This window comes from Anolis carolinensis, chromosome 5, assembly GCF_035594765.1.
Source record: "Anolis carolinensis isolate JA03-04 chromosome 5, rAnoCar3.1.pri, whole genome shotgun sequence".
NCBI classification, from domain to species: Eukaryota; Metazoa; Chordata; class Lepidosauria; order Squamata; family Dactyloidae; genus Anolis; species Anolis carolinensis.
Window position 1 is genome coordinate 64,072,427 of NC_085845.1, and position 25,704 is coordinate 64,098,130.

The window sequence follows — 25,704 nt, forward strand, 5'->3', positions numbered from 1 at the left end:
ATGATATAACAAATAAATGCGGACATACATACATAATAGGCATGTGCAATCCCTGAAAAAAATGGTTCAATACTCACTTCAAAAGTAGGGGGCGCTGGCACTTTGTTTCTAAAGTCATTTCCGAATTTTGAAGCAAAAAAATTCAAAACTTTGTGAAACTTCATATGTACTTTGTTAATGGTTGGTGCGCATGCGCATAAAGGAAAACATTATCGTCAATGGGGAAAATTGAGGGGCCTCTCTCTCTCATTTTTTGAGCTATCCTAATGAAATTTGCTACAGTGGTAGAACACATTTACCACTGTTAGCTCACCAAATTTCAGAACGTCTTCCTTATCCTCTAATTTATGGCAAATTTTCATAGCTTTTATAATAAACCATTTTTTAATAATTGCAGAAATCTGTTCCTGGTTTGAAAGTCTTATTTCCTGTTTCATTGGGTTATCTTTACTTTGAAAGTCATTGTTCTACTTCAGAAACTTTGTTTTTGTGGCTAAAACTTTGTTAAATTGCTGGAGAGAGACTCAACAAACCATAATGTTCTATTTTTATAGGACTATGTCCCTTGCAGTTTTTATGACAAAAACAATTAGGAAATGACATTTATCAACCAGGAACAGAAATCATAGCACACCATCAAATCACTCCTGACAGATGGCCATCAGCCTCTGAATAAGGAAATCTGTTCCTGGTTTGAAAGTGTTTGGGTTTTCTGGGACTGAGTGTGTGTGACTTGCCCAAGATCACCCAGTGGGTTTCCATGGCTGAGTGGGGAATGAAGCCACAATTGTAGGCCAGCTCTCAAACCACTACACCAGGAGTCCCCAAACTAAGGCCTGTGGGCCAGATGCAGCCCTCCAAGGTGATTTACCTGGCCCCTGTCCTAAACCTTAGACCAGGAGTCCCCAAACTACGGCCCTGCCCATGGGCTGTCCAATGCCATTTATCTGGCCCCTGTCCTAAACTTTCGAAGTAGGGTTGACCTAAGTCTGAGACGACTTGAAAGTACACTACAACAACAATCATAATTTTGGACTATTTCACCACAGTCTGGCCCCCGAACAGTCTGAGGGACTGTGAATCCCTACACTACACTACACCATGCTGTCCCAACAAAGGGCCGCTGTTTCTTCCTATGATGCTTAAAACCTCAGTCTTTTGTCTTTTATGAATGCTTCCATGAGAAAATGTATGGGTGAACTACAATTCCCAAAAGTCTTGGGTCAACCCTCCCGAAACTTCCCCAGGATTCACAGCTGTGTGCCAAGATCCTTCACTTTTCTTCTTATCCCAGATTATATGGCAGTGGGGACTCATAAAATCCAGTTTAAATCAAGTAATCTGGGATAAGATCCTGGGATATAGGGCAGTGTAGATCCAGCCTGATCTTGCAAACAAGGAGGAGGAGGAGGAGAATATATGTTCCCACTGCTATAAAATCTGAAATAAGATCCTGGGATATAGGCCAGTGTAGATCCAGCCTGATTACTCTCGCGAACGAGGAGGAGGAGAATATATGTTCCCACTGCCATATAATCTGGGAGAAGAAGATGATCTAGGAGTGGTTTTCTTTGCTCAGGAGTGGATGGGGCTTACACCTGTCACATACACAGGAATACTACTAAAACATAGATTTAAAATGCAACCCTTTCCCTTCCCAGAATGATACTATATATATATATATATTATATAAAAGAGTGATGGGATCAGGGCAGCAGACAAAACAACAAAACTACAGGCACCCCAACCTCGAAATTTGACAGCACAACCCATCATCCACAGCTCTAGGTTGATACAACAAAAAGAAAAGAAAAATAAAGTCCTAATTAGAGAGAGAGGAATAATAGTTTTTATCCAATTGCTGCCACTTAGAAGGCTAAGCTCCGCTCACTTGGTCTCCTAGCAACCTACTCAGCCCAGGGGACAGGCACAGTTAGGCCTCACTTAGGCCTCTTCCACAGATTATCAGATTTAACTGGATTATATGGCAGTGTAGACTCAAGGCCCTTCCACACAGCTATATAACCCATTTATAATCTTATATTATCTGCTTTGAACTGGATTATCTTGACTCCACACTGCCATATAATCCACTTCAGTGTGCATTTTATCCAGCTGTGTAGAAGGGGCCTCACATAATCCAGTTCAAAGCAGATAATATAACATTATCAATATACAGTGGAGTCTCACTTATCCAACATAAACAGGCCGGCAGAACGTTGGAGAAGTGAATATGTTGGATAATAAAAGGGATTCAGGAAAAGCCGATTAAACATCAAATTAAGTTATCATTATACAAATTAAGCACCAAAACATCATGTTATACAACAAATTTGACAGAAAAAGTAGTTCCATGCACAGTAATGCTATGTAGTAATTACTGTATTTACAAATTTACCACCAAAATATCACAATGAATTTAAAACACTGACTACAAAAATATTGATTACTAAAAGGCAGACTGCCTTGGATAATCCAGAACATTGGATAAGCGAATGTTGTATAAGTGAGATTCTACTTTAATATGAAATAATTTCTGTGATAGAATAATACAGAACAATATAATCTCTAAAACCAGGACAGTAAATAAAGAGAAACACTCTAAAAGCACGGAAATTGGAAATTCCACAAAGGAAACAATCAGGGCCAGCTAACACAGACAAATAAATAAATAAGTAAATAAACCTTTAGGAAATAATATCCCCTGATGGCGCAGCGTGTTAAAGTGCTAAGCTGTTGAATTTCTGGACCAAAAGGCCACAGGTTTGAATTGGGGGAGCAGAGAGAGCCCTCACTGTTAGCCCCAGCTTCTGCCAACCTTAAAGTTCAAAAACATGCAAATGAGAGTAGATGAAGAGGTACTGCTCCGGCAGGAAGGTGACGGTGCTCCATGCAGTCATCCCACATGACCTTGGAGGTGTCTACGGACAACACCGGCTCTTCGGCTTAGAAATGGAGATGAGCACCAATCAGTTAATCGTAGAATGGTAAGTCAAGACATATGTAAATTTCATTGACTCAGTGAGCTTACTAGCAGTTTTGTTCAGGCCATAATGACCAACTGATGGCATTTCATTGCATTTATTGAAACATTAAAAAGGAATTTGATAGTTTAGAATAGAATGACCTTATTGTCACTATACATTGTACCATAACCATTATTTTTGTGGAATTAAAAAAAAAAGAAAACTCCCATTGTTGTGCCTCTGCAAGGACCCCCACTATTTCCTGCTATTTGAGTCCTCTTTTTAGTTAGAGGGGATTAGTATTTTATGTATAGTTTTTATGGGAGGGCAGTATAGATAGCCCCTTCCCTTTAAGCCACCCCCTCCTTGCCCCTTTAAGAGTCCTCCCAAGGGTGGAACCTTAGACTAGACCCTTCTTGCTTCTTTTGAAATTGGCCATTTTGCATCTGGAAGATGAGAAGAGAAGAAGGCTAGGAGGATCCACAAAATAGCATGTCATGTTGGAGTCAAGTCAAACTAGAATCACTCCAGAAACAGACAGATATCAACAAATGAAAGAGCAGCAGAGGAGATAAGTAATAGGAACCTCTCTTCTAAGGACTTTGCCAGATAGACCCAGGAGGAGAGAGGGTTGAAGATTGTATCAGTTATTGAATCCTTGTTGACTGTATGTCTGAGCATCCTCTGATTTGTTCACTGCGCAGTCAAGTACCTTCCACTTAGACCCTAGCATGAAAGCAGAACACCCATCCTTCCGCATTCTAATCACTGTTTCACATCCCCTAATCCACATCAGTATGAAACCGTAGGATTCAAAATAGTCACAGCTTTGAGATAAAGGCTATCTCAGCCTGATAATACAATCTCTTTTGGGCCCTCGAGTGAGGCAGTTTGAAACAGGTGGCTGTAGTTATCTAGCTCTATAGTGTTCAATGCCTTCCAAATCTCCCACTATTCTGTGTGCCCAGGAGAAAGTTTCTCAACCAGTATCAGCCATGGACTGAGGTTCTGGGTTTTAACCTGTCACTTGCTGAGAGTCATCAAATATAAACAACAGACTCCCCTCTTTGCTAGTCCAATCCACAGCATGAGGTAACATATAATTTTCCATTAAAGAGAATCAACATTTTTCTGTATCTATTGACATTGTATTAGTGTGGCTAAAACAGGATTCATATTGAGAAAACATCAGGTTTTCTAAATTAGGAAATTTGAGCTATTTTTCTCTGAAACCTTGCTTGTTGTATTTTATTTATTTATTTATTTATTTATTACATGCATTTATACCCCGCCCTTCTCCCCAAGGGGACTCAGAGCGGCTTACATTCTGCCACGAGGGCCAGCAACAGATACTACACTTGATCTTAGCCAAAAGGCCGAGAAGCGATTTTAAAGAAAGTAAAGTAATACCCATTGTCATGAAAGGAGATCTTGCAGGATCATCCAGCCCAAAGACTATACAACTGCACAACAGATCAGCTTCAAGAGAATGTTTCAAGGAATGAATTCAGATTATTTTTAAAAACATACAATTCATTCTGTGATTATGACAATTGGGTATATGGAAACACGCACATCCATATTTTTTTCTGTACTGGTCCTCTATAGGAGATGCTGCTTAATATTATATAGGTAGCCTAGATCTCTGCAAAGGAAATAGTACAGTTAGGAAAATCCAAATACTGTATAGTCTAGCTACAGCAGCAAGGGTAAAAGCTTTTATGTCTTCACAGTAATTTATGTAGATCATAAGCAAAAAGGATATGAAGGCAATGCTCTTTGTGACCGCTTCAGACATTTTACTTTCTAATTCTAATCAGTTCTTGTAGCGGAACCTTTGTGCTACGGTCCTTGTTGAGCGCAGTGGAGGGATTGGAGACGGACAACTGGAATAATTCCAAGAAAGCAGTTTTATTTGGCTAATGGCCACTAGGGTTCCCCCTCACACAAAATAAGTGCTTTTCCCAGGGAGAACCCCCAGTGGCGGGCTGAGTAAATATTTATACACACTACAGGGTTCGGGTTATGCCCGCCCACAAGCAAATTCATTGGCTTAGAGTCGTGACGCTGCTTGACTTGGACCCAATCAGTGCTGACCAGTGGGCCGGCCGCACTCTTTCTGTGCCGTGCTCACAATCATTCAGAGCGCCTGCGTACGCAAGCGCTGTTTGTTTATCTTTAGCTTTCATTTCTTCAGAAACACATGATTTCCCAGAAGTCACATGTTTCTGTGAGTTTATGCACCCGGGTCGCTAGCTGTCGCCATCTCTGCTCATATATGGTATTTCCTGGGGTTCTTTAACCTCCCGCCTCATTCTATCCTCCCTCATTTTTATTTTCAGTCAGCAATGCTTTAAAAAAAAACAGTGGACATAATTTCAACTTTGGAAATCTTTTCTTGAACTCAAAACAGACAAAGGATTGTTTGTAGCGTCAGATTCCCGACACACAAAGTTTTAGAGTTTTTAAACCAATGCCATTGTTCTTTGTTATTGAGTGTAGTTCAAATAACATTTTCCCCATGAATAACGTGACCTTTTGTGTTTAATTTGTCGTTTTCCAGCCCATTCAAAGAATCACACAAACTAATGGGTAAACTAAGGGCCACTTAAATAACCATTTTAAACTTGATCTGCAGGAGGGCTGCAAAGTGTGATGCATATGATGTATGCTGATGCAGGTGTGTATTTACTGCCTCTTCAGAGCAAGCAAACTCTGGGCCCTGAGACAAGTCAGTAAATTTAGCTTATCCCTGACTGGACTTTTTTTTAGGAAGTTTGAACATGGTGATCTCTCCTTTAAGACCGGAGCCCTAAAAAAGAAAGGATGTAAAGAAGAAATAACAGAATCGTCAATTCATAGAATCATAGAGTTGGAAGAGACCACAAGTGCCATCCAGTCCAATCCCCTGCCATGCAGGAATACATAATCAAAGCACTCCTGACATGAAGTCTCAGGGTATTGAAAAAAAATGATTTTTCAAAAGCTAAGAAAATACTCTTTTTAGAAATCTCTACAGGTGGTTTCAAAGTTGCATTCCTTTGAGAAAGCCAATAAATATTAAAGACCAAAATGTGATGGACTAATAGAAAATTAAAATAGTCTTCTTCAACACCCCGAGATGCTCTTCTCTACTTCCTTCTATCTCTCCTTCTGTTGAGGACAAATTTTATGACCTTTCCTCTGCAGTCACCACTATGGGATGCAAAAGTAAGTAGCCAAACTAATCTTAGATTTTTAGACAGGTATGGTGTTTGTCTTTCAATATCTTTTGTCCTTCAACTTGCCAGTAGATTGAGCAGGAGCTGATCACAGTTGCAAAACACCAAGACATCCAAAGGTTTATTGCACGTTCTTTTTTATTTTTCTTTTGCTATTAATATCCATGGTTGCAATTCATTACTTTTAAAAGTAATATAACAATATGTCTGTCTGTTACTTGTTACTGGGTGTGGTCTGATTGACTGAATAATAAGAGGAAGACAGGTCATATAGGTGGTTATTCACATGCTTTTTTGTGATGGGCTATTCAGTTAACATCAACCAAACAAGGAATAGGAAAATGAAAAAGTGGAAAGAAGAAATGATACATTGCAAGCATGAATTACTCTAGCAACTCACGTTAATTGATTTAAAACTTACTTTAAATAAATTAGTCTGCTTTTTCTACCTTCCTCCCTTCTTATGCTACCAGAAAGAGAAACTTGAGAGTATGAACGTGGGGGAAGCTGCAAGGCAAGTCTGTTAGCTCCAAACAGTATCATGGGGCATGTACTTGCACAAGCCAAGTTGGTATAAGCTGTGTGAGATGTTAAGAGGAGAAGGAAATATTCATCTGCATGTCTTGAAACTAGCTCAAACATGAGCTTATTGTTGTTTGGAGAAAGGGAAAATGTGGACTGGTTTGGTGTGCCTTCCCAAAGTAAATGTGTACACTGCATGTGATAATCATGTTGTCTGCTATGCTGTAACTTTGTGCACATGGTGATGGTGGAAATGTCTAGTTCAATAATAAACTCAGAATTATAATTATTAGAGATGGGGAACAGGAAGACATTTTCCTGTAATTTTTTACAGCAGAATGCTAACAGTGAAAGAGTTTGGCCTTCTGCAAAGACGTTGCCCAGGGAACGACCAAGGGTTTGATGTTTTACCATTCTTGTGGGAGACTTTTCTCATGTCTCCACATGGGGAGCTGGCGCTGACAGAGGGAGCTCACCCACTCTTCCTGGATTTGAACCACTGACCTGTTGGCTAGCAATCCTACCAGCACAAAAGTTTAACCCATTGCACCACCGGGGGTTCCGTAAAATGCAGATTAAAATTCACAACTTAAAATTGATGAGATAGGCCTGCCAGAGAGATGGGTCTTCCATTGTGTCTTAAATTCCAACAGCTGATCTAGCTGTCGGAGCTCTTTGGGCAGGTTGTTCAATCTTGAGGCAGTTGATGAAAAGTTCCTCTGGGTGATGGTTGCTAGTTGGCAGGCTGGAGTATCTGCTCTCTACAGAACTTAAATGTTCAGGGTGAATTGTACAGGAGAAGGCGATCCTGTAAGTAACCTGAACCCAAACCATGTAGGACTTTAAAGTTCAAAACCAAAACTTTGTACTTTGCCTGGAAACTAATTGCCAGCCAGTAGAGTGACTTTAGTATAGGTGTAATATGCCCATTCCTGTGACCAATTTGGTTGCTGCATTTTCAGAGTAATCAGATATTCTGATTATGAATGATTTTTAAATGAATCCATAACCAGTTCAGAATAATTACTTGATGTGTAATCGATTTCTAATAACATTAGAATATTCTGAATATATTAAGATTATACTAAATAACATACTTCTACTAAATAATGACTAAATAGAATCTTCTTCTCTTGGGATTTAAACTGTGATTGAAATGATTAAAAATGAGCCCTTCCAAGAGGCAATTTGTATCATGATTGTAAAAACAATTTGATTCACATCAAATCAACCCTGCCAGTAGTGGTAACAAAGAATGACCTGGGCAATTGCAGTACTGAATTATTCCGTTTAGATGACAACACTCTATTCTCTTGCTGGAAAAACCAAGCACTCTTTACTAAGCAAATCACTCTCTACTAAGCAAATGATAAGCTTGTTATGCATAGGCATTGTTAGTTCTTTTTAAAGCTTCAATAGAATCCATTTTGTTAGACTGCATGATTTCATGCCTCTCTTATTAAATTAAACTATATTTTCACTCTGCATACCTAAAACCTTATTATGCATGCTAAACAAATATATCACTAATTTATTCCTTGCCATAGTCAACATAAAAGTCAGATGACCTATCCCAGAGCCTCGCTTCAGATTTTGCTTTGTAATAATTAGGTAGGCATAAGGAACTATCTTGTCTTATTTATGAACCAATATGAATTTGGCCTGTTTCATCTCTTGTAATCCCAATCTCACTTCTGATTCTCAGCCCCACCCACTTCCATTAAAATGATTCTTAAATAACAGGTGTAGTTGTCAGTGGTATTCTGGTGGTAGATCACAACTATGAGGGTGAAAAAGAAATCTCTACTCCCTTCTTTTGTTCCTGGCAATACGTTTAATGTGCCAAGAAGGAATAAAGCCTTAGTCATTTATGAAGTTTTTTCAAATACCACTAACATTCCAGAGTAGCACTATATCTCTCAAAGACTTTCAGATGCTTGAATTATTTTAATTTTTTAAAATTATTTATTTTTAATCCCACCTTTCTACCAATAAAGGAGCTAAAGGTGGCTAACAATAAATTTAAAAATGTTTATTAAAACAATGTGAATACATATAAATATAAAAACAAGTAAACTATTTGTTTTTAGAACCATTAAACATTAAAATATAAAAGTAATTAAAACATCAACTTGCTTTAAAATCAATCACACCAATTTGAAAACCCATGCCTCATCCGTTTATAAATGCTTGATGGCAGAGGAATGTTTTTACCACTCTATAAAAGCAGGAATGGAGGAATGTAGGTCTCTTTAGGGAGGGAATTTCAGAGTCTGGGAGCCCTCACCATGAGGGATGTTTCTTTGTTCCCACCAAGGTTGACAGAAAGAAGGCCATCTCCAGATGAGTGCAATATTCTGACAGGTTTATAAAAAGAGATACTGTCCTTCAAATAACCTGGACCCAAACTGCATAGGGCTGGCCTTCACAACCAAGTGTTTGGGACTCCCAGAAGTCCTAGACAGCTTGTCCAAAGTTCAGGAATCTTGGGAGTGGAAGTCCAAAACACCTGGAGGGCCACAGGTTGTGCAGACCTGATTTAGGGCTTTATAAGTCAACAAGTATTTTCGATCTCACCACACTCACCAAAAGAAAAAAGAAAAAGCGTCTTCTTGACAAAGCCCCACTCCAGACATCACACGATGTCATGTGACTTCCAACAGAGATCCCACCCTCAACTGGGGTGAGAGCTTCCCATGTTGTGCTGGCTCCGCAGAACAATGACACTTCCCCTGTGTGATGGGGAAAGCATCACTGAGAGGGAGCTGCGAGCAGGGTGACTCTCAATTAATCATAAGAAAAATGCCTTCATCATTAAATGAAATTAAATAGAAGAGTATCTCATGGCTTGGTAAAATGTCATCCATTATATTATGCAACCAATAAAATTACATTGCAAAAAAGGTGTTCTATAGAAGAAATATACATTTAATTTATTTCTTCACCCTCATTGATTCATTTATAGCACATCCATGATAGTATTTTTAATTTGAGATTGTAAATCAATATATTGTGCAACAAACTGTATTTTTTCTTCTGATGAGCAGACTCAAAAGGAGGTATTCAGTGTTTTCACACACGGATTGGAAATACCTTCACAGCAATAGAATTTTTACATGGATGTAATGTTAACTGATGGGTGAAGAAGACAGCATCCTTAGATATTCTTTTATTTTTATAGGAGAAAATTATTTTCCTAGCTCTCAGGTTTGTATTACTAAAATGTTCTCATTTTGAGATTTGTTATTTATTCAAGACATGCAATTGGGGTGTGTATTCAAGGGCATATGTGCATAAATGTATATATCTCCTACATAATTTTGAGTGCATAATTTTACCTATGCATTAATTAAAAAAATGGGATTCTTTTTGCTTTATGATTTCAAAATTCTTTACTAGTACAGTAATTTGTAGTGTTAGGTCTGGTACCTTATTCTGCAAGAATTGAAAGCTGTTCCTGTCATGTTTGAACTCAAAAGTACTTTTATGGTTTGTAATGCTGTTATCACAAAAAGCCTACGTATTTTACACACTGCAGTGAGCTTGCTACATTTGTTAGAAGAAAAACAAATCTGTGAAAAAAATGTGTTAAATCTTCCATTTATGATGGGCTTTTAGCAACGACAGCTTGCCGTACAACATCTTGAAAACCCTGAATAGTTCAGTTAACAGGTTATCTGTTATGATTGCGATGTGGTAGTTATATTGGTCAAAATTTTAAATTATACTGTTACATATTATCAAACCACTTATTATCAATCCATCTTTTTTATGCAATCTAAAGTATTTACTCCACAGTAGTAACAGGTTACAATACAACTGTTCCACGGTAGCAGCCAAAAATATAGGGAACAAAACTCTGAAAATACTATTTCAATAATTACAAAGGCAAAGTGATTACAGGAACTAGTATTGACCTTAATAGTAGTTATATTCAGTCTGGTGTCCTTCAAGAACATAAATTTGTTTCGGTTATATTTGAAAACACTTTCAGCTTTGTGGATCTGTTTGTTGTCAAGTATGATACATTTCGTACTTTACAACAGTACTGTTCTGTGTGAAGCAAGTACTCTATGTGGAATAAAAAAGAGCCAAGAAATATGCTTGCAACAGTAGGATAATATTTCAGTTTTTCAGGAATGGCTGACCAAAATTTTTCATATAAAAATATTTTAAAGGAGAGCTCATGTTGAAATTGTAGAGTTAGAACTTATCGAGACATCTGGTCATATCCATTTAAGCATGAATAAAATTTGTGGTTTCCTCTTCCACTACCAGAGTTACTTATCTCAGAAGTAGTAGGGTAATTATGTTATCCACAATAACTGCTATTGTGATGACAGTGCTTTTTAAAAACATATATTTAAGCTTTAATTAGATCATCACAGATGATGTGTTTTGCATTTCATTGCCATTTGAACCCACATCCTTTATTCTCACCCACTCATAATAATTTATACTTGCCAAGTCACTGAGAATATTGAAGTGGAATCTAAGGTATTAACTATGATTAAAATTTATACCAGTGGTTCTCAACCTGTAGTTCCACAGGTGTTTTGCTCTACAACTCCCAGAAATCCCAGCAAGTTTACCAGCTGTTAGGAATTCTGGGAGTTGAAGGCCAAAACATCTGGGGACCCAGAGATTGAGAACCACTGATTTATACCATAATGTTTTTATTTACATTGTTTGGCTAGAATTAATTTACTACAGCATTTACTTATGTCCAAACCAGTTACATAGGTGCATAGTGTCTTCCAGCTTCAGCTCTTAAGTAGGCCTGTGCAATGTGGCTGCAGAATGATCTGTTTTTAGTATCCGAATTTCGTTGGGTATCCAGATCTGTTTCCAGGGGCCTCCCAAATATAGGTGAATTAAAAAATCTGTTTTCAGCTAGGCAGCCCAAATATCTGGGAAGATCCAGACCATTGGCAGGGAAACTTATGAGGCTCCCCTTTCTGTTCCTGGGACTCTTTCCTTTCTTCCTTTCAAGGGAGCCTCGGTTTGAGGAACGGGCTTCAGGAAGCATCCTTCCTGGGCTCCTTTTCTTTCTCCTTTCAAGGGAGTCTGGGTTTGAGGAATGGGGTTAAGGAAGCATGCACCACATGCTCCAAAATAGAATGGAAGAAGCTGTTCCTTGCAGCCTCGTGGGCCGCTCCGGGTGAAAAAAACATGGCAGCTGAGCCCTTGCCATTACAGTTGTCCGGATAAACCAAAGAAGCCAAAGAAAAACAGCTAAAATGGATCAGTGCACAAATCTACTCTTCAGTCTTCATATGTACTGCCCTCCATCGGGCAATCTCTAGTGCAGTGTCAAAGCAAGGTCTCTGTTGCAATTTCTGCTCATGGTGGAGATCACTTGCATGGAAGAAGTGGTAGGAACATCAGCCAGTTTTTGCCTAAAGGCAGAGGGTAGACTCCCAGTAGCTACTGTACAGAAAGTTATGTCAGGGGGGTTCATACATATTCCCTAAACTGGTGAATTCACAGTGATTATGAATATATGCTCATCATGATGCATTTGTAAGGGAATTCTGACCTTTGTTTTAATTTACTAAGGAAATCTGGACCTTATCCTAAAAGCAACAAAATGTTTAACAAAATCTCTGTTTACTCATCATATTACTACAAGGTAAGGCAGATCATCTTAGTCTGCCTACAACTTATGAAGGAAAGAATGATATGATTATTTGAGTCAAACCATTGGAAATTGCTTTGGTTCACAACACACAAGGGTATCCAAAAGTAGCTATTAATATGCTGCTTTGAAAACAGTTTGCCTGGGCATGGTCGACTGTCTCCGCCGTATACTGGTGAACAAAACACACTGACAATAACTGATTTTTGGGTAAACTGGTCACAACATTTTATTGGTTACAGAATGAAGGGTTGGCTGCCTGCATGGGTCCCGGATCAGCGATCAGACAGCCCATTGCTGTCTGATCCAAAAGCGTCCCGGCACAACCGACACCTGACCCGGTAGTCGGTCTCCAGCGCCACCTGGCGGTGGCCAAAATATCCCCTCCCCCCTGATGCCAATGAAAAGGGGGGGTGGAGTATTTTACGAGATCCGCGACCCATGCCATACGCCACGAACAGTTGTGACAAAGAATGTAACATGAAAGCCAGCAGGGTGGGCGGGATGGCAAGCTGCAGCCTCAGAATGGCTGCTGAAGATCTTCTTGGGGGCGGAGCCTGGAGCGGCCCCGCCCATGGAGGGCCCTGACGGCGGGAAATCTTCCCGCCGCGCCGAGGGGGCTCCTGGGAAGAAGAAGCCCCCGATCGCCGCCATGCTGGGAGGGAGGGAGCGCCCTTCCCAGCAACCTGCAGGGCCCGGTGAGTCGGGCCCTGCCCTTTGCCTGGGCATGGTCGACTGTCTCCGCCGTATACTGGTGAACAAAACACACTGACAATAACTGATTTTTGGGTAAACTGGTCACAACATTTTATTGGTTACAGAATGAAGGGTTGGCTGCCTGCATGGGTCCCGGATCAGCGATCAGACAGCCCATTGCTGTCTGATCCAAAAGCGTCCCAGCACAACCGACACCTGACCCGGTAGTCGGTCTCCAGCGCCACCTGGCGGTGGCCAAAATATCCCCTCCCCCCTGATGCCAATGAAAAGGGGGGGTGGAGTATTTTACGAGATCCGCGACCCATGCCATACGCCACAAAAGGAGGGTGGGTGCCCCCACTCTCCTTGCCGCCAACCCTACCTTCCGTAGCCAACAAAAACAAAACAATGACATGAAGAACAATGTGGGTAACTGGATACCGCTGAGGCGCTGCCATGCAGCTGTCCAATGACCTGAGTCCTTCACCACCTCGCCACTAGATGCGAGAGTCCTGAACAAACAATCCAGTGTCTAGCGGGCAATTTTGTCCTTCCTGTGGCGTCCTCGGCGCCCGGTTCCTCCCGACTGGCCGCTACAGTATGATGCCATCTCTGTCCCGTCGACCGATCTTCTCAATTCACGGCGGCGCACCTGAGGAAAAGGAGGAGAGGGGCCGGCAGACCTCGTAGCCTCCAGAAGAAGGCCGGGTCTGATGTATGAAGCGTAAGCTGTCGATTTCCACCTCCCCATGGTTTTTATGATGTCCACTGGCACGCCCCCTACCGCTGCAGTGGTGGCTGCTCCTATCCTAAATGAATGCCCTCCGTATTCAGCTGCGGGGAGGCCCAAGCCAGTTAAGGCGCTGCGGAATATCGCCATGAACTGGTACCTAGATAGCGGGGGTACCGTTTTTATGAATGAAAAGCGTACCTGGGGATGACCTGCGTATGTGTAAATATTCGGAAAGTGCCCTGACTGGACATAACCGCCCTGGTTCTAACCCTTGGATGCTGAGGGATGCCCCTCTCCCCCCTTGATCGGTCTTGGATTGTCTGATTCTGATGACTAACGAGTTATGCCCGATGGAAACATCCCTAAGCTGTAGTGCCTTCCCTGACCCGTCAGCCTTGGAGTCGGCCACCACCTCTCCCAGTCTGAGTGCCCCGAAGAAAGCTGTGGTATAAGCTGCTGTGAAAAGTTTCACCTCGTAACGTGAAGTGCAGATTCTCTTCAGCGACGAGATGAGCCTGCTAAGGGTGTTGTAGGAGAGGGGACGTCTTCCATCCTTCTGCTTTGGCGCCCGCTTGCTCCATCCTCTCAATAACTTCCTAGTTCTGTAGTCGTTGCATGGGTCTCCCCATCCTGCCGCTTTGCTGTAGAAGGCAATGCCTGCCAGTTGCCGCCGCATGGCATGTGCTGAAACGTTAGCCCTTCTCTGGCGAATGATGAAATGTAGCACCTCGTCCTCACTGGTTGGCCATCTGCTGCCGTACCCCGCTTCCAGCCTGAACTTGGTGAATGCTGTCATAGCTGCACGGTACGCCCTCCTGGTCGCCGGCGTGATGGTTAGCATTAGTTCGGACCAGGCTTCTCCTCTCCAAGGGTCCACAGCTCCTGTGGGAAAATGGTGGGCTGGAGGTCTGCGTCCGGCGCTAGCGACCGAAACCTGTCGTCCTGGAAACGGGACAATGCATCCGCTACTTCATTTTGAACACCTGGAATATATTGGGCTAAGAAAGTGATGTTAGCTTCCAAGCAAGTTAATACAAAAAACCTTACAAGTTTCATTACTCTAGGAGATTTTGATGTTTGTTTGTTGATGACCCTGACTACAGCTTGATTGTCACACCAAAATCGTACTCTCTTGTTCCTGAATTTTTCGGTCCAGGTTCGCACAGCCACTAATATGGGGAAAAACTCAAGGAAGGTGAGGTCCCGCAGTATGCTACCTCCTGCCCAACTATCGGGCCACCTGGCCGCGCACCAGTGCCCTTGAAGATATACCCCAAAGCCGCTGCTGCCTGCAGCATCGGAGTGTACCTGGAGTTCATTCCCCAGCTCCCACCTATCTTGCCAAATGGCAACACCGTTGAACTTGTCCAAAAATTCTAGCCACACCCTCAGGTCCTCCCGCATGCCTAGCGTGACTCTGATGCGGTGATGCGGGGCACTGATCCCTGCAGTGGCCCGTGCTAAACGGGCACAAAAGGGCCTCCCTGGAGACACTACTTTGCAGGCAAAGTTGAGGTGCCCTAGAATGGCCTGCAATTCTCTGAGGGTGACCTTGTTCTTGGCGATGGCCTCAGACAGTAGTCCTTTTAGCTTGGTCAGTTTGTCCTCGGGCAAGCGAGATACCCCCAAAATGGAGTCCAACTGAATGCCCAAATAGGTGATGTCCGTTGAGGGGCCTTCGGTCTTGTCCTTCGCCAATGAGATGCCAAAGACCATAGCCATGGCCCTGAAAGACCGGAGGAGGTGCGCGCACTCGTCACTGTCCCTGATGCCAACAAAAAGGAAATCATCGAGGTAGTGCGTGATGAACTTAGAGCGAGCGAAAGTACGTGCCACCCATTCCAGAAAGCAGCTAAAGGTTTCAAAGGCAGCACAGCTGATTGCACAGCCCATGGGCATGGCTTTATCGAAATACCAATTGTCATTGAATTTGAATCCCAGCAGATTGAAATCCGCTGGGTTAACGGGGAGTAGCCTGAATGCGGATTGGATGTCGCATTTTGCCATGAGGGCGTGTGGACCCTTCTCTTGTACTAATTTGACCGCCTGGTCAAAAGAGGCATATTTTACAGAACAAAGTTCAGGCGGGATGGCATCGTTGACAGATGAACCTTTTGGGTATGACAGATGATGGATAAGGCGATATTCGCCTGGCGCTTTCTTAGGCACTACCCCTAGCGGGGAAACTCGAAAGTTCTCGAGCGGTGGCCCCTGGAAAGGTCCCGCGATCCTGCCCGCTTCCAATTCTTTGGCAATTTTGTTGCTGAGGACTTCGGGCATTTGCGCCGCTGATTTCAAATTGCCAGATGTGAATGCAGTCCTGGGACCAACAGCTGGTATGCGGAAGCCGTGGGAAAAACCTTCAAGTAAAAATGATGCAGCAGCCTTATGTGGATATGCCTTCAGCCAAGGCTGCATGGCCGATAGGCGCACTGGTGTGCGCGCCAGTGCCTCGGTGGAGTCGTGGGAATTACTTGGTGCGAGCGGAGCTGCTCCCATTGGATGCTCCACCTTCTTTTTTGAAACCGGGCTGAGCACCAGCCCGGCCTGGCCGAAAGGGCTGCCCGTTGCTACTGGACTTCCCGCAACTCATCTTGGTGTGGTTTCCTGAGCAGTATTCACACAGGTGGTCGAAGCGGCAGCGTGCCCGTTGGCATTTTCCAAGGTTGAACTCCCAGCACACCGCCCGTCTGCTGTCTCTTCTGCCCCAGCCGCGGTCTGGCCTGCCCGTCTCCGCCTTGCTTTTTATGCTGGGGCCGACCTCAGTGAGCCATATGTCGTGATTGGTGAGGTCCCATCTCACCCTGGCGCTCTGGGACGCTCTTTTCCTGAAAGCCTCATCATATGCAATGGCAGCTGCTTCACCTGCCATCCTCCTAGCCTTGACCACCGTTTTTTGATGATTTGCAAGATGCCACGCCCGGTCAGGAAAGGACGTGGCCACCACCCCTAGGTATACGGAGAAACCAGCCATCCAATTGACAAAGTTCTGTTCAACCGGCTTCCTCTTCTCCCCTTTTCTATGCCTGCCTCTTAGAGGGGGTTCCCTGCCTTCTTCCCCTTCTGGTTTTATGAGTGTAAAAACGTCCACATAATACCCCTTTAGTATCTTGCTGATGATGCGGGGAGACAGGTGAGTGCCCGGAGGATCCTCATTGTCCTGAAAGGGGCCCGGTAGCACTGGGGCAGCGGCCCTGCGCTTGCCCCAGGCACCACATGGGGCTCCCAGCGCCGCCGCTGTCTCCGTTCTGTCCCTGATGGCCCATTCGGGGAGTCCCGGCACAAGGGCCGCTGTCCTCCAATAATTATCTCTGTCAACTAAATCAACACGAGCATACTCACCGCGGAGTCGCTGTCTGTAGCGGTCTGGCAACAACGTCTGGAAGACCTGCGCGACTTCTTGCGAGCACTGCCGCCACTCCGCTCAGTCCGTTCGGTGGCCGTTGTGGAGTCATCACCACTGGATACTGGACTAGATGAGGGTGACCTGGAAACGTCCTTGTCTCTCGTGCGTCTCCTGCCCCTCGGTGCATCCCCTTGCAGGGATACTGATGCCCTGTCAGATCTCTGATAAACTCTAGACTCGAGTTTACCCATTCTATCCACCAGGCGGGCAAGATTCTGGGAAATCCCTTCCAGCGCGCCCTCATCCTGCTTACCCGCGCGTTTTGGAGCTGCCTTGCGCATGGGCGCCTTACTAGGTGCTTTTCTTCTAGGCTCATGTGATGAGTCATGGGCCATGTAGTCCCGTTCATGGCACTGTAGTCCCAGATGAAGAGGAGAACTTGGGTTTTTCACCGTCTCAGTCAGAATTGGAACCTTCCCAGCCAGATTTGGGAACCTTGCACCTGCAAGAGATTTGTCTTCCAGAAGTCTGTCAAACAAGCCCTGAGCCTAAATCTCCTGTGTTTTCTCGCCACGAGTTTTGTAAACAACAGAGAGGAGTTCAAGCGGCCTCTCGCAGGAGTGCTAGGATAGCTGCTAAGAATTCAGCTGATTAAGCCTGCTTTCCATGGGAAATTTTAAGGAGTCATGCATCTGGACTCAGAGATTAGCTTTTGTTTCTGGTTCCCCAGAGAACTGCTCTTTGGTGGGAAAACTAGACCCTATTTAGGTGTTTTACCCACAAAGGGATCTTGCGGAGTCAATTCGTCAGCTACTGGAGTAAGTTGTGTGTGGACAGCGCGCTCCGTTTCCCAGCCTCGTTCCTGTTTCAAGCCTTGTCCCTGATTCCAAGCCTTCGCTCCTGTTTCCAAGCCTTCGTTCCCGTTTCCAGCCTTGTTTACCTCCGCGGACCTTGCCTTGTTTTCCAGGGCTCAGCCTTGCCTTGTTTTCCCGGATTTTGCCAAGTAATTCCACGGATCTTGTTCTTGCTCCTCGTTACCTTGTTGCCTTGAATCAAGCCTTGTGTTCCAAGTATCAAGTTATTTCCTAGCCTTGCTCAAGTTCATGGACTAAAGGACCTTGTCATCTCCCCTCACTTGCTTGGCAAGTGAGTGTTTCGGTTATTGGATTACAACTTTGGACCTTAATATTTCATATTGGACATTGTTTCTTTGGACTAATTTTGACCTTTCCTGAAAGGTCTACTTCTGGACTATTTCATACACTTGCTTTTATTAACTATATATATTTCCTTAATAAAGATATTAGATAGATTCTGGCCTCTGTGTATGGTTTTTGGTGCTCTGTAGCCTGGGTCGTGACAGCTCAGGCTCAGCTGTTGCCTTGCTCCCGTGCGGCCTCGTAGTTCTAGCCGGCAACTCCTTCTCAATACCCGCTGCTGCCCTAGTGCTCCTTTTTGGCGCCATAGCCCTGCGTGAAAATGAAAGAAAAACAACTTCCCCTTGAGGTCGGGGCTGTGTGACGCAGGGAGGCGGGCCCCCGTCACAGGTGCGAAGGTGGTGATTTCGTGACCCACCACGCACCCACTATAGTTATAAAGATGAATATATATATAGGTATAATAATTTATACTTATTATTATTTTTATTTATTTATTTATTTATTTTTTAATTATATATACATATATCTATGAGCGGATATGTGTATATATGTTAGCCATATGATCCAATACTCATGTGAATGACTGCATGGCTCGTGATGGTAGCCCGGTGCGGCGCCCAAGGGGGGGGTGGGGGGGGTGGGGGTTGAAGCCTGCCACGCCCAATGCCCCATGCCTCCGTCCCGGCGGTGAGACCTGCTCGCCGCCCACTAGCTGCCGCCGCCGCAGGAGCTCCGATGGGTGGTGAAAACACGCCACCCCCTGGACGTGCCGCTCTCCACTGGGCTGCCTCACCTGGAGCAACTTCCATGGTGGGGGAGGGAGAGGGGTGGGTCCGCCCGCCCAAGCCGCACGGGTCCTCGAGGAACGCTTGGCTAGGCCCTGTGAGTGAGCCTGATGGGGCCGCCCCCTCCTCCCGCCGTCGCTGAGTCCCCCGCCCGCCGCCCGCCGCCCACCCGTGAAGGCAGGCAGGCAACACCGTGTGCCCCACGATGCTGACCCCAAAGCCCTGCAAAAGCTGTAGGCCCGGCGAGGGGGGGGGAGGGGGGGGGCTCAGCCCGCCTGCGCCGCTCGGGTCCGTGTGGAACGCCTGGCCTGAATGTGAGCCTGAAGGAGCCGCTCCATCCTCCCGCCGCCGCCGAGCGGCCCGCCCGCCGACCGCCGCCCGCCGCTCGCCTGGGAAGGCCGGCGTGGGGCAACATGTGCCCCAAACATGCTGCCCTGAAACTCAGTGAAAAGGCTGTGGGCTCGGCGAAGGGGGGGGGGTTGGTAGTCAGCGCCGGCAGTAACACCATGAGGAGAGAAGACTGGATATCCCATGAACCGCCCGCACTGCGGGAGCGCTTTGTTTTCGGGGGGGGGGACAAAGAAACTACCCCGACCCCCCAAGGGAGCACCCTCACCTTCCCAAGATATTTAGCCTTTTTCTGCTCCTCCTTGCACTCCCCGCGCTGGCTGCCCTTTTCTTGGCTCCGCTGTTCCTCCACACCCCTCCGTGTCCTCCAAGCTGCAGCCTCAGAATGGCTGCTGAAGATCTTCTTGGGGGCGGAGCCTGGAGCGGCCCCGCCCACGGAGGGCCCTGACGGCGGGAAATCTTCCCGCCGCGCCGAGGGGGCTCCTGGGAAGAAGAAGCCCCCGATCGCCGCCATGCTGGGAGGGAGGGAGCGCCCTTCCCAGCAACCTGCAGGGCCCGGTGAGTCGGGCCCTGCCCTTTCTTAGAAACTAGCCTTACATACATCTTCTCAACGTCAGCTTTAGAAATAATATTTCTGCTGCACTAAAAAAGTACTTTTGTCAAGTCTGTGAAGATTTCTGCTTCCTCACAAAATCTATCTAGAAACAGAAATTTAGGCCATCTATAATGCTTCTTGGTGTTATATTGCTTTGCTACTGAAACACTTTCATCCAAGCCATATAATATAAAAACACTGTGTTGTTTTGAAATCCTGCAGTGAACCCAAAGTTCCTTTCTATATTTAGTATATCCCACCCTAGTGATTTTTCTTTATGGTCTGAAGCAGACTGGTAAAAGCAGCGTAGTTGTGATTTTAAAAGGAGGAAGGAAGTAACAATACAATAGAAAAAGCCCCACACCTCACAGACTGAATTCCAGGACCAATCTTTCAAAAGTATTATTTTTTCTAGAATCCAGTCCAGTAACATTCTCCATTAGATAGATTTCTCAGGTTGTTATTGTTACTGCTGTTCTGTCTGTATAGATTAGATTACTGTAGTTTTTTGTATGAAGTCAGTGTTCATATAGTGCAGATGTTAATTATCCAAGTTTACTGAGTAATGTGTTCAATTTAATAATACTGAGGTTACTATATTTAGTCTTGCTCAGTCTAGCTGTATCCTGTTTCTTTTTAACAGCACAACACTGTAATCATGTTAACTTGTAAATCCCATAGGATTAGATAAATAAACTATTTCTGGGTTTTCATTTTATCACATTGAACCACAGCTTAAGAAGTTGACTGTTTTGTTTCATTTTGTAACATATTGTGTAGAAAAAAATTAAGCTTTGATTTTTATGGTAAATGTAAAAAAAATTAAAAAAAATTCACTGCTATTAATTTTGAAATTGTTCTAATTTTTAACATTGTATTTTAGGATTGCTCTTATATTTTTAATTAAAGAGCATTTAAACATGTTTTAAAACTTTGGTTTAACTTTGTAGTGCTTTAATTGTGTTTATTTCTTAATCACCTTGAGACGTCTTTGTGGGTTGGGAGCCAAAACAGAAATATCTCAAATAAAATAAAATACATGTACAGAGGTATGGTGTTCATATCATAAAAAGGTATACTTGTCAGAGAAATTTATTACTGTGCTCACTACTATAAACCACTTCTTTAAAAGGACATTGGAAGAGTGAAGCATGCCTAGAAGAGAGGTAGAGATAGTAGGATGATGGCCGATGTAGAAATCAAGTCCTGTGAGGAGTAGTTGGACCAACTATAAATTATTAACTGCTAGAAGATTAAGGCAAGACATGGGTGCAGTGTTCAAATATATGAAGGATGGTGAACGAGATTAGTGAAATATTTGGTGCGATTCTTCAGTGGTTAGGGTGAACCATTGCAGGAAATTAGATTTTGACTAAATATGAGTAGTCAGAGCTATTTTACAATGGAAAGGACTGTTTCAAAAGATGGTGGCTGCCATTCACTAGATATATTCAGGCAGAAGCTGGGAAGCTTTCTGGCAGGAATGCTGTGCTGTATCCTTTACTGCAAATCCAGATTTCAATAATGATTTCATTAAATGACCTGCAAATTTCTTCCTGCTCATATATTTTTTCATCCTGTAAATGATTTTTATTAGAAATTGTACAATCTGAGGAAATGTCTCACATGTTTTTAGTTCCTGAAACTCTATCACTAAAAATCGCAAAATGTTTTTACAAATAATAAATAAATACAAGTATTTTAAAAACTACTGGTTATATCCTATGTAAAAGGATCTCAATTTTTCTTTCTCCCCCCCCCCCCCCCCAGCCATTCTGTTAAGCTGCTGCTGCTCAGTCGTTTAGTCGTCTCCAACTCTTCATGACTTCATGGACCAGTCCACGCCAGAGCTCCCTGTCGGCCGTCACCGCCCCCAGTTCCTTCAAGGTCAAGCCAGTCACTTCAAGGATACCATCCATCCATCTTGCCCTTAGTCGGCCTCTCTTCCTTTTTCCTTCCATTTTCCCCAGCATCGTGATCTTTTCCAAGCTTTCCTGTTTCTTCATGATGTGGCCAAAATACTTCAGCTTTGCCTCTAATATCCTTCCCTCCAGTGAGCAACCGGACATTATTTCCTGGAGGATGGACTGGTTGGATCTTCTTGCGGTCAAATGCACTCTCAGGATTTTCCTCCAGCACCAGAGTTCAAAAGCGTCTATCTTCCTTCGCTCAGCCTTCCTTATGGTCCAGCTCTCGCATCCATAGGTTACTATGGGGAATACCATTGCTTTGACTATGCGGACCTTCATTGCCAGTGTGATGTCTCTGCTCTTCACTATTTTGTCAAGGTTGGCCATTGCTCTCCTCCCAAGAAGTAAATGTCTTCTGATTTCCTGGCTGCAGTCTGCATCTGCAGTGATCTTCGCGCCTAGAAATATAAAGTCTGTCACTGCCTCCACGTTTTCTCCTTCTATTTGCCAGTTATCAATAGGTGTAGTTGCCATGATCTTGGTTTTCTTGACGTTTAACTGCAACCCAGCTTTTGCACTTTCTTCTTTCACCTTGGTGATAAGGCTCCTCAGCTCCTCCTCGCTTTCGGCCATCAGAGTGGTATCATCTGCATACCTCCTCAGGATGTCTGGTTCTAATTCACTCACCACACCGTCAAAGATATCCTCTATATTATTATCCTTCTTATACAGATCTTCTGTATATTCTCGCCACCTATTCTTGATCTCTTCAGCTTCTGTTAGGTCCCTGCCATCTTTGTTTTTGATCATGCCCATTTTTGCCTGAAATTTGCCTCCAATGTTTCTGATTTTCTGGAAGAGATCTCTTGTCCTTCCTATCCTATTGTCTTCTTCCACTTCCATGCATTGCTTGTTCAAAAATAGTTCCTTGTCTCTCCTGGCTAACCTCTGGAATTGTGCATTTAATTGGGCGTATCTCCCCCTATCGCTGTTTCCTTTCACCTTCCTTCTTTCTTGGGCTACTTCCAGTATCTCAACAGACAACCATCTTGCCTTCTTGGTTTTCTTTTTCTTTGGGACGTACTTTGTTGCTGCTTCCTGAACAATGTTGTGGACTTAGTTCTTCTGGGAATCTAGTCCCTGAAATCTATTCTTCACCTCCACTGCATATTCACTGGGAATATTTGTGAGATCTAATTGGTCTGTGTATTTTCCCCATTCTCTTTAGTCTGATTCTAAATTTTGTAATACGAAGTTTGTGATCTGAACTACAGTAAGCTCCAGGTCTTGTTTTCACCGACTGGATGGATGTCCGCCACCTTTGGCTGCAAAGGATGTAGTCAGTCTGATTTCGGTGTTGACCATCTGGTGAAGTCCATGTGTAAAGTCATCTTTTAGGTTGTTGGAAGAGAGTGTTTGTTATGCACATTGAGTTTTCTTGGCAAAATTCTATCAGCCCTTGCAAGGGTCCAAGGCTCTTTTAGGCAGGGGGGAATCTTTTTATCCCACCGCTGCCACCATTAAATGCAAGGAACGAATGCTCTTTTAGGCAGGGGGGAATCTTTTTATCCCACCGCTGCCACCATTAAATGCAGGGGTCCACTTCATAAACAGGCAGGGGGCAATCCTTCTTTCAGGATCCCAGCCACTGCCAGCTATATACCCCTGAGTCTGTACGTGTGCATGTACGATATGATGTGTCACTGAGGGGAAATATGTGGGACAAATCTTCTTCTGATACTAAGTCGAGCAATTCATCACTCAGAAAACACTTTCTTTATTTAAAACAGAGAACTATTTATTTATGGTTACTTTAGTCCGAAAATCGTAACTTGTGGCAATAGTTTCCTTCTTCAGTTTCACTTATATACAATATAAACCATATCTTTCATTCTTCAACATTAACCACTTGACTGAAACTTTGTCTCTCCCCTATTCCTTTTTTTTTCAGTTCTACCTCACTAGAAAACCCAGCTCTGACTCAATAATAGTCACTTTTTCCTTCAGTATTCCAACTGAAGTCCCAAACTTAAACTTGGATCCTTTTCCCTCTAGCTCACCCAGCTAGAGACTACCATAACTGAACCTCAGACACACACATCTTTTTCTCCAGTTTCCCTCACCAGAAACCTCAACATCACTCTTCTCTTTTTAAAACACCTCCTGCTTTTCTCCAGCTAGCTCCGCCCCTTTCACTAGCTTAGAATTGTTACATTTCTACCAAAGCAGCTACGTTACCATGGTGACACATGGCCAATCATCAGTAGCTAACTTCTGCCCACTTTTATCTCTAAATCAACATTAAATAATATAGGCAAAATTTACCAATAAAATAAGGCTTTCCGTTACAGCCCTGCTTCGTTTGGTTGTCCCAGACCATGCTTGCCCGTGATCCCGGTTATCATTTGACTGCCCACCTTAGCATTCCAATCTCCTGTAATGAGAATAATGTCTCTTTTTTGTGTGTTATCCACTAAGTGCTGCAGATCCTCGTAGAACTGATCTAATTCTGCTTCTTCAGCAGCTGTGGTTGGGGTGTATGTTTGGATCACTGTGATGTTAAATAGCTTGCCTTTAACTCGAATTGAGATCATTCTATCATTTTTTGGGTTGTATCCAATCACTGCTTTCACAACTTTATTATTAACTATGAAGGCTACTCCATTTCTTCGGTGTTCCTCTTGTCCACAGTAGTAGGTCTGGTGGTCATCTTTTGTGAAGTGTCCCATTCCAGTCCATTTCAGTTCACTGACTCCCAGAATGTCTATCTTTAATGTTGACATCTCACCAATAACCACATCCAGTTTGCCCTGGCTCATAGATCTTACATTCCAGGTTCCTATAGTCTGTTGATCTCTAGAACATCGGATTCGTCCTTCACCTCCAGCACCGTCGGCCGTTAGCCTTCCTTCTGGCTTTGAGCTAACTGCGTCATCACATCTGGGGCTACTTGGACTAGTCCTTTGCTCCTTCCCAGTAGCATTTTGACCATCTTCCGACCTGGGGGTCCTATCTTCCGATGGTATACCGACATTTCTCTGGTTGTACTGATCCATGTAGTTTTCATGGCAAGAATACTGGGGTGGGTTGCCATTACCTTCCCCAGGGATCGTGCTTGGTCTGACCTCTCTGCCATGACCTTTCCGTCTTGGGTGGCCCTGCACTTCATCGAGGCACTCAAGCCCCAGCACCATGTCAAGGTAACGATCCAAGCTGGAGATAGTTATATTTCACTATTCTGTTATAGTGAAATATAATATATGGAGTAATTTATTTTCTTTTCAGCTACTAGGAATAGCTTTGGTCTTACTAGGGATTTAAGCATAATGTTGGCTGAGAGACTGAAGTAATATTTCAGAGAACCTAAAAAGGAAAATAGCTTTGAAGTGATAAGTGAAGCATTGGTTTCTATCTTAAAAGTGACAGAATATTACTATACTATTTTTATATTAAAAAAGTGGTCCCATTATAAAGGAATCTTAAAAAAGTGTATTGGGTTGTGAAAATGTTTGTGACATTTCTGACATGCAGAAGAAGCCACTTTGTCACTTGGAAAAAATGAGGAGAAAATACATATAATTAAACTATACTCTGAGTTTTTATTTCAGGCATCATTTATTTAACAAGGTCATTCTGATATGTTGATAGACAGACCTATGAACTTATTTGAATTATAATCTGAGAATCTCCCAGATAGCTTTGCCTGTTCTAGGATCAGCAAATGCACATAGTTTTATGAGTCAAGCACTTCAAACCTTAAAATATATTTTCAATCACAAAAGCA

The 25,704-nt window shown here is 43.5% G+C and overlaps 1 protein-coding gene and 1 pseudogene across 23 annotated transcripts in view; one reads left to right on the forward strand and one right to left on the reverse strand.

Annotated features, from left to right (window-relative positions):
• The window catches only part of tenm3 (teneurin transmembrane protein 3), a 1,793,546-nt gene that overhangs the window by 195,304 nt on the left and 1,572,538 nt on the right, over window positions 1-25,704 (forward strand). The gene's annotated exons all lie outside the window — the stretch shown is intronic.
• LOC134299802 (U2 spliceosomal RNA) lies at window positions 4,269-4,354 on the reverse strand (annotated as a pseudogene).